The sequence below is a fragment of the Micropterus salmoides genome, unplaced genomic scaffold (assembly GCF_014851395.1).
Source record: "Micropterus salmoides isolate LMB-PRFRI ecotype aquatic unplaced genomic scaffold, ASM1485139v1 Ms_hic_scaffold_4, whole genome shotgun sequence".
Lineage (NCBI taxonomy): Eukaryota > Metazoa > Chordata > Actinopteri > Centrarchiformes > Centrarchidae > Micropterus > Micropterus salmoides.
Genome location: NW_024043372.1, coordinates 32,221,830 through 32,235,934, shown reverse-complemented (window position 1 = coordinate 32,235,934; position 14,105 = coordinate 32,221,830). Strand labels below are relative to the sequence as shown.

At 38.9% G+C, this 14,105-nt stretch overlaps 1 long non-coding RNA gene across 1 annotated transcript; it reads left to right on the top strand.

Annotated features, from left to right (window-relative positions):
* Positions 1–2,223: 2,223 nt before the first annotated feature.
* Positions 2,224–5,481, top strand: LOC119886680. The gene is made up of 2 exons (XR_005441532.1): positions 2,224–3,798; positions 3,910–5,481. It is a non-coding gene; the product is annotated as an uncharacterized LOC119886680 (long non-coding RNA).
* The last annotated feature ends 8,624 nt before the right edge of the window (positions 5,482–14,105 follow it).

Genomic DNA, 14,105 nt, shown 5'->3' with positions numbered 1-14,105 from the left:
AGCCTACTGACTTCACAACCAACCTGCTTTCTCGGTTCCTTGGAGCGGCCACTATTCTGTGAAGTGAAGAAATCAGGTCGGATGCATGCTCACGATTCTCTTGCCTACTAATTCTGAACGATACACACAGCAACAACACTGCAGCTAACACAATTGAGTCAGCTAAAACCATAAAACGACCGGCTCCCAGCACAACACAAACTCTACATAAGGAGAAAATACAACAAAAGGTTTTATGTGCTGAAGCCAAAGTTTTTATTTTAGCCTGCAACTAATGATTATTTTCAATATGGATCTGCTGATTATTTTCTCCATTAATCGATTTTCTAAATTGTGAAAATAGTGAGAAATGCCGTCACAATTACCCAGAGCCCAAAGTAACACCTTCACAATGCTTGCTATGTATAACCAAGCTCAAAAAAAGTTCAAAATTATTACAAAAAAAATTTAATTTAAAGATTAATTTAAAAAACTATTTTAAAGGAAAAGCCTCCCTGTGTCTCCACAGGTGCTCCAGCTTCCTCTCAGAGTCCAAAGACATGCAGGTTTATTGGTGACTCTAAATTGTCCTAGGTGTGAGCATGAGTGTGAATTGTTGTTTGTCTATGTGTTGTCCCTGCGATGGACAGGTGACCTGTCCAGGGTGTCCCCAATGCCAGCTGGGATTGGTTCCAGCCCCCCATGACCTTGCACACCGGATATGCGGTTGACGATGAGTTTGGGTTAAGTGAAAAGGAAAAGCAGCATCTTTTTTCCATGAAAAATGTCTTAGTAATGTTGCAAGTTAATTTCAGTGTCACTCTAATATTCATTTCAGTTGTACTTGTGAAAAATGTTGGGTAGTTTAATTTATTACAAAACATAATTTAGTGAATCTTCATATGTTTTGCCTGTAAAAAATATTAATTGGTTAAGTAACTGTAACTAAAATTGTCAGATAAATATAGTGAGGTAAAAAGTACAAAATTGCCCTTGCCCCTGCGATGTATTGGAGTAGAAGTAGACAGTGGCATGAAAATAAAATTGTCAAGTAACGTACAAGTACCTGAAATATGTACAATACTAAAGTAAATGTACTTTGTTAGTGATAATTAGTAAATGGCCATTTTACTAGAGGGTACTTTTGAAGAATACAGCCGTCATAGCACCCACAGCAACTTGGATAATGCAGGTGAAGCTTTCCCATGTCACAAACCAAATGAGATTAGAGGGGCCCCTCCGGTTGTTCCACTAAATTGATTGGCTCAATTAGCTCTGACATGCCCGAAAACGTCTCCAGAATGACAGTTCACTTAAGGGACAGCAGTGGTTTACCAAAGCTGGATAATGGTTTAATCCGGTGTATCAGTGCTTTTCTCAAGCGCACGTCCATCAAAGGAAACCGCGTCACAGGTTTGTCAAGACCTCAGTGTGGGACTTCCAATGAGGAAAAGGATATCTGACAACAAGAAATCTGTCAACTTTTCCTCTATTGTCCTTTGTTTCCACATTTCTTTATGTAAGTAAGTGCTTAAAGAGGTGGTATTATGCTCATTTTCAGGTTCAAAATCCTATTTAGGGGTTGTACCAGAACCAGAAAAAAAAACACCTTTTTCTTCACACTGCACATTGCTGCAGCTCCTCTTTTCACCCTGTATTGAAGGCTTCGTTTTAGCTATGGAGTGATACATCTTGTCTCTAAATGATCTTTGTTGGGAGTTGCAAATGCACAGTTCCTAGTTAAGGACTACTAGCCAATCAAAAGCAGAGAAGGGCAGGTCAGTTAGAAGCCAGTAAACAGCTTTGATTCAGCTATAGGCTACATGTTGCCAACCAGTTTATATGAGGAGCATTTAGCTTTCATCCCTGAAGGATGAAAGTGAAGCAGCTGGACTACAAACGAGCTGTTTTCAGGCAGTTCAGAGCAGAGCTTTCTGTGGGAGATGGGAACTCCCTTTGGGCTGGACTTTGGGCTTTTTCACTTTGCACACCTGTTACATGCACAAAAAAGGTATATAACTCAATAAAGGAGAGGGAAAAAGCAAATAACCCATAATACCACCTCTTTAAGTGTAGAACAATTTTTGAGGTCGTGTGAAGTAGTCTGTAAGGCAGACTTTTCTTATTTTCGTATAAATTTACATTGCTTCCAAGATGGGTTTTGTTTTCACCCCTTGTAATGGAAATTAACTCCTACTTCAAGAGTAGTCCTGTGTTTTGAAGGTAGATCTGGAATTCCGCTAGTTCTGAACTATTCATGTTTGGTAAAAGCTCACTACTAGCAGAACTCAGATTTGCTTCCAACTGCCAACAGGAATCTTCATTACTGTTTTACACACTTCTACATGTGTAGTGAAAGTTTATTATTCTTGTGAAGTGAACTGAACCCACCTTTGCTATTCATATGGTCTTTTGTGTTCACTTCACCTCAGGTAATAATCCTAATCTCAGATTAGTGTGTTATATGTGTATTTTGTTGAGTGTTGTTGGAATGACTAGAATCTTCTTGTTTTCTCTTTGCTTTTCTCTACAGCACAGATAACTCCTGATGGCCAAAAACCCAGAAGCAAGCGAATAATTCTTGCCTAAAAATGAAAATTAATTCATTTGTTGTATTCAAAGATATGTGCATGTTTGCCAAAATTCCCTCTAAACTCTTCAAGGCAAAGTCTATAAACCAGTTAACCATGTACCCTCAACCAACACATTCTCACTCCTGACTCGTCACATATTGACACTTGGTCAAGACCCCTTGGTGTCGCTTTTAACCGCCCTGGGTACCCCTTTAGCGTTTTTCGATGTTCGAGGCTCCGAGGTCAAGTTAGCAACGGTTAAAAACATTAAATGTGCCACGTCAGGTTAGACTCCAACTACCTTCTTACTCAGTCTTTTCAGTTAAATATCATACCTTTACTTTTCAAAAGTGACACTACAGGGCTTTCCACACTGCGTTGATCTATCACGCAATGGGGATCCCCAGTGCGTCACAAACTGACGCTGACAGGTCTTAACAATGAGTCTATATGTAACAAGTTGGGAGTGAGAAAGGGTTGCCTTCGACAGTGCCTGCAACAGTGTGGTCAGCAGATAAGAATTACTGAAAGCCTGGATTAAATCTGAGACTGGGTCACTGTCTAAAACTGGCATAATTTGAGGCTCAGTTATCATGAAATGTGACCATACAAATGTGAGGTACATTTACATTCAGATTGAAATGGTTTAAGGTGTGGATTGAGAATCAGTAACTATAGATCTATTGTTACAAATAAACCTTTTTCAGTACCAGGGCACAGTCACCCAAACCTAGCTACTGTCCATAATACTATGTCAACACCCCGTGTTGATGTTTTTTTGGTCAGTTCTACTAGAGAACTTCTAGCCCATATAGTTTCTTTTAAATGTCTAAAAGGCATCTTACTAAACACATTACCAACAATGATGAGGAAAATGGTCAAGGTTCTAATAGCACATTTTGATCTCTGCACTGGCAGTTATATAAAAATCACCAAAAGAAAATGTTTAATATGCTTGTTTTTTTTAATGTTCATCTGGAAAAAAAGACCAGATATAATGATTAATTTTCTTTATATATTTTTTGATTTTCCATTTGCCAGAAAGCTATATTTACTAAAAAAAAAAAAAGAAACAACAAGTATTTACTGTACAAATTAAAATGGTTCTCAGTTTTTTTCCAAAAGGGAGAACATGGAGGTTTATGCAGGAGACACAGAGGAGACCTCTGTCTTTGATGTGGATACTTCAGAGCCATCATCTGCTTCTTTGCCAAAGAGCTGCATGATGCATGATCGGAACTATAAGGTACAGAATAAGAAAACATTTAAAAATATAAACCAAACACATTTGATGTAGATATAGAAATGTGATCACTGTGACAATGAGATTGCTGTGCCCACCTGTCGGTTCATGAAGACATAGATGACTGGGTTCCAGATGGTGGCGCTCTTGGCAAAGTATGCAGGCATGGAAGCAGCCAGAGGATGGAAGGCATACCCAGGATTAGCCGCAGCAAAGCAGGCGAAAAAGGTGTAAGGTCCCCAGCAGAAACAATATGCAAAGATCATGATAACAACCATCCTGGAAACTTCTCTCTCAGCTTTCTGTGTTGACTCTGATTCCTTCTGCTGCATGGCAACCTGCGGTCGACAATCCAACACAGTGTGAGATTCTGCCAGACTGTGGTCTATACCAGGCTATATAAAGTACAGAACTGCAGGTAAGATAACTTACAGCACGGATAGCCATCCAGACTGCAAGGTAGCAAAAGATGATGATAGCCAGAGGAATGAAACAACATGTAATCATAAGAACAATCATGTAGGACTGGACTCCAGGATCTTCACTTCCACTGAATACATCAGGTCCACAGGAAGTCTTCAGTCCATGAGGCCAGTACCTGATGCAAGAAAATGTTTGGTTTACATTCCCACTGATAAATTCACAACTCAGGTTTTGGAAGATATAAAACACCAGGCTACCTGCTCCATCCGAAGACGGGGGGAGCACACCAGATTGCCGACCAGACCCAGGAGAACACTATTCCACCTGTGGCCCACTTTTCATCAAACTTGACATTTCCAAAAGGTTTGCACACAACTATCCATCTCTCCCATGAGATGATAGTCAGAGACCAAAGACCAGTGATGCCTGTGTAAGAAATCAGGATACTCAGTAAATGTGTTTATTCACACCCTGATAATTAATGTCTTGACAAACTGTTCCTAAATACTTTAACATCAAAGATGAAAAACTGTGAACACTTACCGCAAGTTGCGACGGTGAAGCCCTCAAAGACGCACATTGGGTGTCCCAGAATGAAGTAGCCAAAAAACTGGTTGCATACACTGATGGTGCTGGCAAGAAGTGTCTCTGCGAGATCAGCAATGGCAAGATTGACCAAGATCCAGTTCAGAGGGTGACGGAGTTTCTTGAACTTTGCTGTGGCCACCAAGACCAGACCATTGGTGACGGTTGATAAGACGACCACACAAAACATCCAGAATGTTGCGAGGTTGTAAGTCCACCGAGGAGCAATGTGGTAATTGGGACCCTCAAAGGGATCTGGGGAAAAAGCAACAATGTCATACATAGTCTCACAATTTAGAACTGTACAAAATTATTTTGTAAGATATTGAAAGCCACACAGTAGACTACTTCCACATACTTAAATGAGGTAAAACAATTGCTGTAATTTTGTATACGCCACTGTACACTTTTGTTTTGAGTTGGCTCACAAATTTGAAAATGAGAAATTCATATTATTCACGTTTGAAATGTAAAAATATACAGTATGTTAACAGAATTCCAAAGTCCATTTTGTAAAAAAAAGCTGGCAAAAGTTTTCACTCTGACTGAAAGTCTTGCCAGACTTATTAATGACATTCTTTGTGGTAGTTCCTTTCATTTGTTGCAGTCTCTCATATAATTAACATGCCCAACATATTATTCATCCATCCTGTATAAAAATGAAATGACAATACTGTACCTCTGGTATTATTGCTGTTTGTGTAAGAAAAGGCATTTCCTCTTGTTGTTTCTTCATTATGGCGCCGGGCAGCAAATACCTGTTTTCCCCACTCTTCTGCCATTGTGATTTTAGGAGGAGGTCCTCAGCAGTCAGCCTTTCTTGTCACTTGGAACCTCCCTAGGTGACTGGTGCTTCACATCTGATTGTAGCTTTTATACTTAATGCTTCACAGACTCCTGACAGGATTAGATCACAATGAAATGACAGCAGTAGTTTGCTGCTTGGCAGTGATTTTCAGGGACAAGCCTTAGCAAATGTATTTTGAACGGTAATTAAAACTATCAGCCAATTAGGTTAAGACACAAAGGTTAAATAGACACAAAATGCCAATTGATCTAGTTGGAAAGCGGATGTCCGTCCACTCCATTAAAATGGGGATTAGCTGTGAGACCTTTGACCAACACCGAATTGTCATTATGGGCCATCATTTGCCTCCATGGAATCCTGGTGTAACCAATATCTTTTTTTTTTTCTTTTTTTTGGCAACTATAGCAGTGCAGAAATGAATAAGCAATAAAGAAACTCCGTATCAAATGATAGCTTCAAAGCAAGTGTTTATTTTATAATACTTTGAGATGCAGAGTAATAATTCTACATTGGGACATTTAATATAAAGAATTGCACCAGTTGCATAATAGTAAGTTAATTTGGGAAATTTAAACAAACACAGCAGAATTGTGCGAATCATTTATGTTCATTTTATGATCATGTTTGATGGTATTGTCCTGATTAAGTTTATGTGGTGGACATGAGAGGGCAGCCAAGTCTTAAAGCAGCTTAAAAGGTGGTGATCCACGAACATATAATGGCTACAGTTGCAGTTGACATGTGAGGGAGGTAAGACAACTTTAATCCCTCCGGAATCACAGGTCAATTCAGAACATGGGATTTTTCAACAATCCCTTGATCCTACAACTCACGTCATAGTCCTTATGGCAAAGTCAAAGTGGAGAGGGTAATGCTCCCTGAGTTATGGAATGACTTAAAAAGTAAAACACTTTCAGAAGGATGGTGTGATTAATTACAGTTGGCTAAAATAACAGTTAACAAAGTAAGCTTGAATATTGCACACAGTAGAGTGCAGATATCCACCAGACCTGTTATCAGCAAATGGTGTATATATTGTATTGAGATGTATCATTTTACACAAATGTCATTGAGAAAAAAAACGCTAGTGTGCTTGCTCTATGGGCCACTCGATCTGGGTAATTTTATACCAATACAATAAAATAAACCGACATTAAGGCAGTGTAGCGGTGAAAAAGACATTTTTACATTATGCGTCCAAAATCTTATTGCTGTTTATTAATTGCTTTCATTTACTCCAAAGCAAAGGTTTGATTTGCTTATGGCAAAAATCTGATCATGACAGTGTTAATATAAGCTTGAAGCAGTTTTACAAACTGTGAGGTTTCAGTAGGGGTTTTGTTGTGAATTTCAGGTATATGAAGGCCTACGTATATGCTGTGCACAGATTTCTTAGTAAAGTGACAGTGGGTGACAGCTGTGTCTGTCCAAAGCTCTTCAGATAGTGTAATGTTAGGGAATAAGGGCAGTAGGTGATTAGGGAAATTCACATCACATTCTGACTTCCTTTTGTCATAGTCATGACAGCCAGTGATAGACTAGTGATCGCTCTTGCATTCTACTGTTCTAAAGTCCTCAGTATGTACTTAAAAAGAAATGCAATCTATTATCACACAGTGTTTACACAGAGACTGACCACTGTGTAGAAACGTGAAAGTAGGTCAGATAGCTCTTGTCTCTTAAGCTCTCATTTCTAACTGTTCACACAACCAGGGATGGGAGGATTACTTTAATCCAGTACAATTACTAATTACTTCTTAAAAATGTAATCAGTAACGTAATCCAAGTACCACAAAATAAAAGTAATGTAACCTGATTACTTTTAGTTACTTTTGGTTTACTTACAATACCAAATACCCAAATAAAGACAAGAGCGTATCAAAGATGCCTTGTCTGCTCAGTGGATATCTACAGAAACAATTACATGCAGTGGGTGATTAAAACTGCTCAGAAGATCATTGGTACCCATCTCCTGAGCATCAGTGTTATCGGTGAGGTGAGGTACCTATGCAGAGCCCAAAGGATAATAAAGGACAGTACCCACCCAGCCACAGACTGTTCACTCTGATGTCTTCTGGGAAGAGATATAGAAGTTTCAGCTGCCGCACCACCAGACTGCAGAGCAGCTTTTTCCCCTAGCTATCACACTCTTAAAGTAAGTAAGTAAGTAAGTAAAGTTTATTTGTATATTCACAATAACATGTAATACAATACAACAAATTAAAATACAATGCATAAGAAAATTTAAAAACAAAAGGAAAAACATAGAACAAAATCCCTCATCTAACTAAAAGCCTGCTTGAATAGCAGAGTCTTCAGTTGCTTTTTAAAAGAATCGACAGAATTCACACAACTTAGAAAGGGAGACAATGCATTCCACAGCCTAGGTGCCACTGCTTGGAATGATCGATCCCCTCTGTTTTTAAAATGAGTGTGGGGTGTGGGGAACCACTAACAACCTCTGACCTGATGACCTCAAACTACGGGTCAGAGTATGAAGCTGTATTAACTCAGAGATGTAGGGAGGAACTTGACCATGCAGGGCTCTAAAAGTAAGGACCAGGATTTTAAATTGAATTCTATACTGGACTGGTGGCCAGTGAAGTGATGCTAAAACAGGTGTGATGTGCGCTCTTTTGTTAATGTGAGTTAACAACAGAGTTCTGAACAGCCTGGAGATGGTAACGCTCATTCTTGCTCAAACAAGTAAAAAGGCTGTTACAGTAATCTTAACGAGAGGAAATAAAAGCATGAATGATCATCTCCAACTCACCCTTTGACACCAGTGTTCTTAATTTGGAAATATTTCTCAGTTGGAAGAATCAGTTTCTGACTTATTGTTTAGAGTGGTACTCTAAGGACATCGCTGAATCAAAAACAACACCTAAGCTCCTGAGGCTCTGCTGACGAGCCTAAGTCATCAATATGCTGCTTTATCTGAGGGATGCTACTTTCAGGGGCGATAATTAGTGTTTCTGTTATCTCTGAGTTCAGAAGCAAGACATTGTCACATAACCACTGTTTGATACTGGTCAAACAGTTAATTAAAGACAATTTATGGAACTCAGTTTCCTTGAACGAGCAGTACAGTTGAATATTATTTACATACATTGTAAGATATTCACTGAATTGACTAATAATCTGTTCTAGAGGAAATATATACAAAAGGAACAGGATGGGTCCCAAGACAGAACCCTGAGGTACCCCACACGACAACCCTGCAGTGCCAGGCATGATCTGATTCACATAAACACTAAAACTTCTACCAGAAAGGTAGGATGAAAACCATTTAAACTCAGGGTGCAAATTATACAATCACAACCGGGGGGTTAACGTTTTTCCAAGTCCTAAAGGATTCTCAGTACAGCGCAGGTGTGTGCATCAGTGAAATCTTACAATACTTACAATATCCTTGCTTATTTAATTAATATATGCTGTCTGTGGATGATGATAAACCAAATTCATCATACCAGTTGATGGGTTCCTATACCACACAACAACTTCTGTAGTCAGAGGTCACCAAGTATTCTAGGGCAAAACTGCAAGAAAGTCAGACCTGCACACACATCAACAGGCCATCATGACCGCTCAAAACAGACCCACTTGATGCTGAACCAGAACCAAAGACACTATCATAAAAAAAAGGCTCTAATTCCTATCCTTTCAAGTTACTCTTTTTAGCAAATATCTCCTTTCCTCTCGCTCATGTTGATTGTGAATGAAATAATAATAAATAATAAAGCAGTAGTCATTCATTGTTGGGGAACTGGGAATTGTGGGGAAAAAAACAGAGTACAGTCTACACCTCTTCTATATGAAAAGTGCAATGACATGACTTTTGTTATGAATTGGCGCTATATAAAAATAACTGAATACATCTGAAATAACAAACCTGGATTTTAACATTTACCTGGGCAGGTAAAACTCCTGAATTCCAGAGTGAAAACAAATGCTATGATTATTGTAAAAACACTCACAAAAGACTTACAATAAAATAATAAACTCTATATTGATGTCAAACTGTATCTCTACCATAACTAATCCTCAATTTCAGTACTCATGCCTAAGCACCAGTATTAACTAACAATTACATAAAATATTAAATGACATAATGATAATGAAATGATAGAGTGGACTATCAGCTAGCTAACATCAGATAGCTCATTTTAAGTAAAAGAAATGCTAAATACGAAACTCTGAAGGTAGGAGAGTTGTGTATTAAACAAGCTAGATAGTTAGCGTGTGATGCAGTGGAACAGCAGCAGCTGTGAGTGACGCAGCCAGACAAGACCTTCAACTACAGTCAACGTTAGGAAATGGTATGGTCCATTTTAGGGGTGTCAAGGGGTTCAAGATTCTTAAGTATAAGGCATAAATATATTGAAATATTTACAATTACCTCTTTTGGTCAGAACCTCAGAATCCCAAGACCCATTCTATCACAGTTGTTTGGAGAGGCAGTCTGCACGGCCATGGAAGTGAATGGAACACCTGACTTCAATGATTTAGAGGGGTGTCCCAATACTTTTGTGTATTTAGCGGTTTTGGATTTCAATATTCATAGAAGACTGGACTATTTGCATTGGAAGAGGTCTGCGCTCTCCAGGTGCCCTTCAAATTTCCCAGGTTTTTAAGTTGTCCATGATTTTAAAACTGCATCAATCCAGTGTACAGCTAATTTACAAAACAAATGTTTTGAAATAATTCCACTTTGATGTTTTTATCTCTTATCCTTATCTAATGTTGATGATCTTTAATTGTACACAGTTGGCTATTTTAGTAGAATGATTCGTCTAAATCCAAATAGGTCAGGATGTAGTAACCGTGCTCTGCCAGATGGGTCAGAAATTACAACTTTTTAAAGCTATATAGATAAAAACACAATGCTAATTATCCTATAGCATAAATTGGTAGCTGCATACTTAAAAATACATCATTCAAGACATTAGGAAAATGACCTGGTTGAAATTAAACATTTTTTTAAGTGGTCAATCAGTTTTATCAGTGAATGTTTATATTTCTTCAGAATATCTAATTATGCAGGGGCATGCAAAGTCAGTTAAGGACATTGACACATTTTAAAATAGTCCCCTCCCACACTTTCTGTATACCCTTTAGGAGGCAAGGATGTCAGCTACGTATTCTGGCGCTAACCCTCTGTGAGGCTTAAAATGAACATTAAAATAGATTCAGACAACATTCAAATGGATTCAGACAACTGTCCTGGAAGGCTTTCATAGTAATGACGGATGTGATGCACGGATCAGCTCTAAAATTATTTGAGTCCTCATGCAAAATTATTAACAAATTATTTTCTCAGATTTCCCCCTGTAGCGGTCTTTGCAGCACCTCCATAATCATATGTAAACTATAGCCTACCAGTAAACGCAATCAACTTAAATGAAGGCTCCCAGTTAAAAGAGACGCTGTGCTCCTTTACGCATGAGGCACAGCAGCCTAACGTCATTGAATATTAAAATCTCCAGACATGCCAAAAGGATTGGTCAGGATCTAATATTAATTCATGTTCTGTGTTCTTCTTCACATGCAAAAGGTCTCACACACAGTCCAGGTTCATACATTGAAACTAACTAACTAGTAAAGCAGCTGTCTTCCTGATCAATCCTGAGCTCTATTAGAGCATCTAAATTATTTCAGAAGCTACATTTTAATGCTAAAATTATGTTTCCTCAGGATAGTTTCCTTTGTCTGTCCTGTCAAGTTGTGACTAAATTTTTTGGTTTTGCTGCTTAAATGTCCCACAACATTTGCTGTGACTTTACTGTGCAAATAGGCAGGTTTAAAATGACAACAGACCTCTCTAATCATGAAAGGAAATCGTAAAAGGAAACAATCGTATATCAGTACACAATGAAGTAATCACCTGGAAAGCTACAAGGACCGGTAGAGGTGGAAATCTGAGAAAATAATTTGTTAATAATTTTGCATGAGGACTCAAATAATGTTGGAGCTGATCCGTGCATCACAGTAATTCAGCTGCTATAATAGTGTCAAAATGAGTGCAAACAGCTGCTGACGTCAAATTACTAGGCTGTAATATCAACCAAAGCATTCAGCAAGGATCTGCTGTTTTTTACGTTGTCATATAGAAATATTAATGCCCACTATGTAGTCTACACATGTCATTCCACCTGTATAGTCCTGTGATCAATGTTGGGAAAGTAACTTTCTAAATGTTACCAATTACCAATTGAAGTTACTCGCTTGAAAATGAAATAGTAGTGTAGTGTAGTGTATTTCACTTACTTTTTCAAAATAATGAAACTTATTAAATTTGATTACTTTTCAACATTTCTGATGATTTTTTTTCACAGTTCACCATTTTCAAAAGACAGCTTGAAAGACAGTTTAACTGGCAGGCAGGCAGTGCTGCAAACTCAAACATAAGAACCATTTTCTCCAGTTCCAATCAGAATGGCATCAAACTTTACTAAATGGCAGTGGCTGGAAATGGCAGAGGAAGACATTGGGCACATGAAAGACATGCAAAGCAATAAAATGAATATTATTCAACATAGAAAATATTCAGATTTAACCCCCAATGTAATCATGATTACATCATACACCTTTTTCTTCTTAGTAACTGTAAAGAATTAAAGTTGCATTTATTTTGTAATTAAATTATATAACAAAATTACATGTAATTAGTTACTCCATAACACAGCCTGTGACAGTTACAGGCTACATTTAAGATACATTTAAGCTCCTGTGTTATTTCTTACAGGTACTGATTTCACTCTCACCAAGCAGAGGGCTGAGATGATATTCTGCTTAAGGCAAAAGTTTCTGGGTCTCTATGTAGTGAATGATAGCAGAGACATTTTAGAGGAGACACACCACTCAATCACATCCTCAGTACAACTCTATGGGAAAGCCCATAAAGGCAAAGATTGCGGTTATCCTGCCCCTCCCACTAGAAAGGCAACTGCTGCTTTTAACAGCCAAAGCGGGAAACATGTTTCAGCCAATCCTATGGTTCCACTGACATAAGGGTCTGTTATTTTTTATTGCCGGTCGGGAAAAAATGCTTTTTAAACCTTATTTTGGGGCAAAGTTGGGGCAAAGTTGTCAAACTCTTTTCTTTACTGCTGATTCTATTCATGTAGTTTTTATGTCGTGGTGCAGTTCTGGCTTTCTCCTTATTCATTCAGATAGGAGCCTGGTCATGTTACTCCGAAACAGCTGCCCGTAGGTATTGCCAATATGGCGGTCAAGTGGCATGACTTGCCTATAAGGACTTTGATGATAGCAAACATTGCTAGGGTCCTTTCCACTTTACTGAAATCGAAGCTGCCATAAATTTAATTTTCCGTTACACCCCTAACACATGATGTGAAGATTAATAGGCCTATACCAAGATTATCCTGTCACATTTGCACTACCTGATCATAACTCTTATTTTATGCAGTTTTAGTAGCCTAAGCCAAGAAGTGAAGGAGAAAGACCATGATGAACAGCTAGCTGCGGCCCAATGCAGTCAGGCAAGTACCACTGATAGTGTGTTCTTCACCCAACCATAGTGCTGTGCCCACTTTCCGGTTCAAGCCTTCACAGAATTATTGTAAATAAGCTCTATTAAAGAAACAAAAAATCTGGATCTCACTAATTTCGAAAACCTGGTTACGGCCCTGGACAGAAGTTCTAAACCCTTTTCTTCACCCCTGCACACCTGGCCAATCACTGCTTGAAGTGAATCTGGGCTGAAAGTTACAACCCTCCCAAATCTACCGCGGTAAGTTTAACATAGCATGCCTCATATTGAAAGACTGGAGGATCCCTGTAAGAAGTGAGCAGCTGAAAACAATTTTCAAGCCAAATAATGTATTACCCCCAAAGATCAACACTACTACAGTGATGGCTACGTGAGAAAAAAGTCATCGTCTGGCTAAGCCAGTCAGAGGCAAAGTAGAGTGGGTCATGCCTTTGCCATAGTAGGATTCTCAAATTTGCTAACAGGTCAGGGTAAGGTCAGGAGGCTAGCAGGCTGGTTGCAAGCAGACAAGCATAGGAGGTACTGGAGAAATCCAGGAAGAAGAACAGCTTGCTCTGTCCTTTCCTGTAGAGGGCCTCAGTCCAGTCCAGTTTTTGTTGAGTTGCACTCCAAGGAACTTGTGTCTACCTTGGTTTCCCTGTGTTGAGTTGGAGGTGGTTGCTGTCACAGAAACCAATGGAGCTCTCAAGTAGGTCTCTGTACTCTTCCAATTCAACTCCAACATCCATGGAGGAGTTGTCCGAGAACCTCTGTAGGTGGCTCGTTCCCCAGTTGAAGCCAATTTCAGAGGTGTAGAGAGTGAACAGAAATGGTGACAGCACTGTAATGGTCAAAGTACATGATTCTCACAGTGCTGTGTGGCTTCTCAGGCTGGGTGTAAGCTCTGTGAAGCTGGCAGATCATGACACCCCGATGTGGTTGGTGTGTAAAACAAAGCCAGCTACGGTGATGATACTGTGGGTTTTAAGCTATACTTTCCCC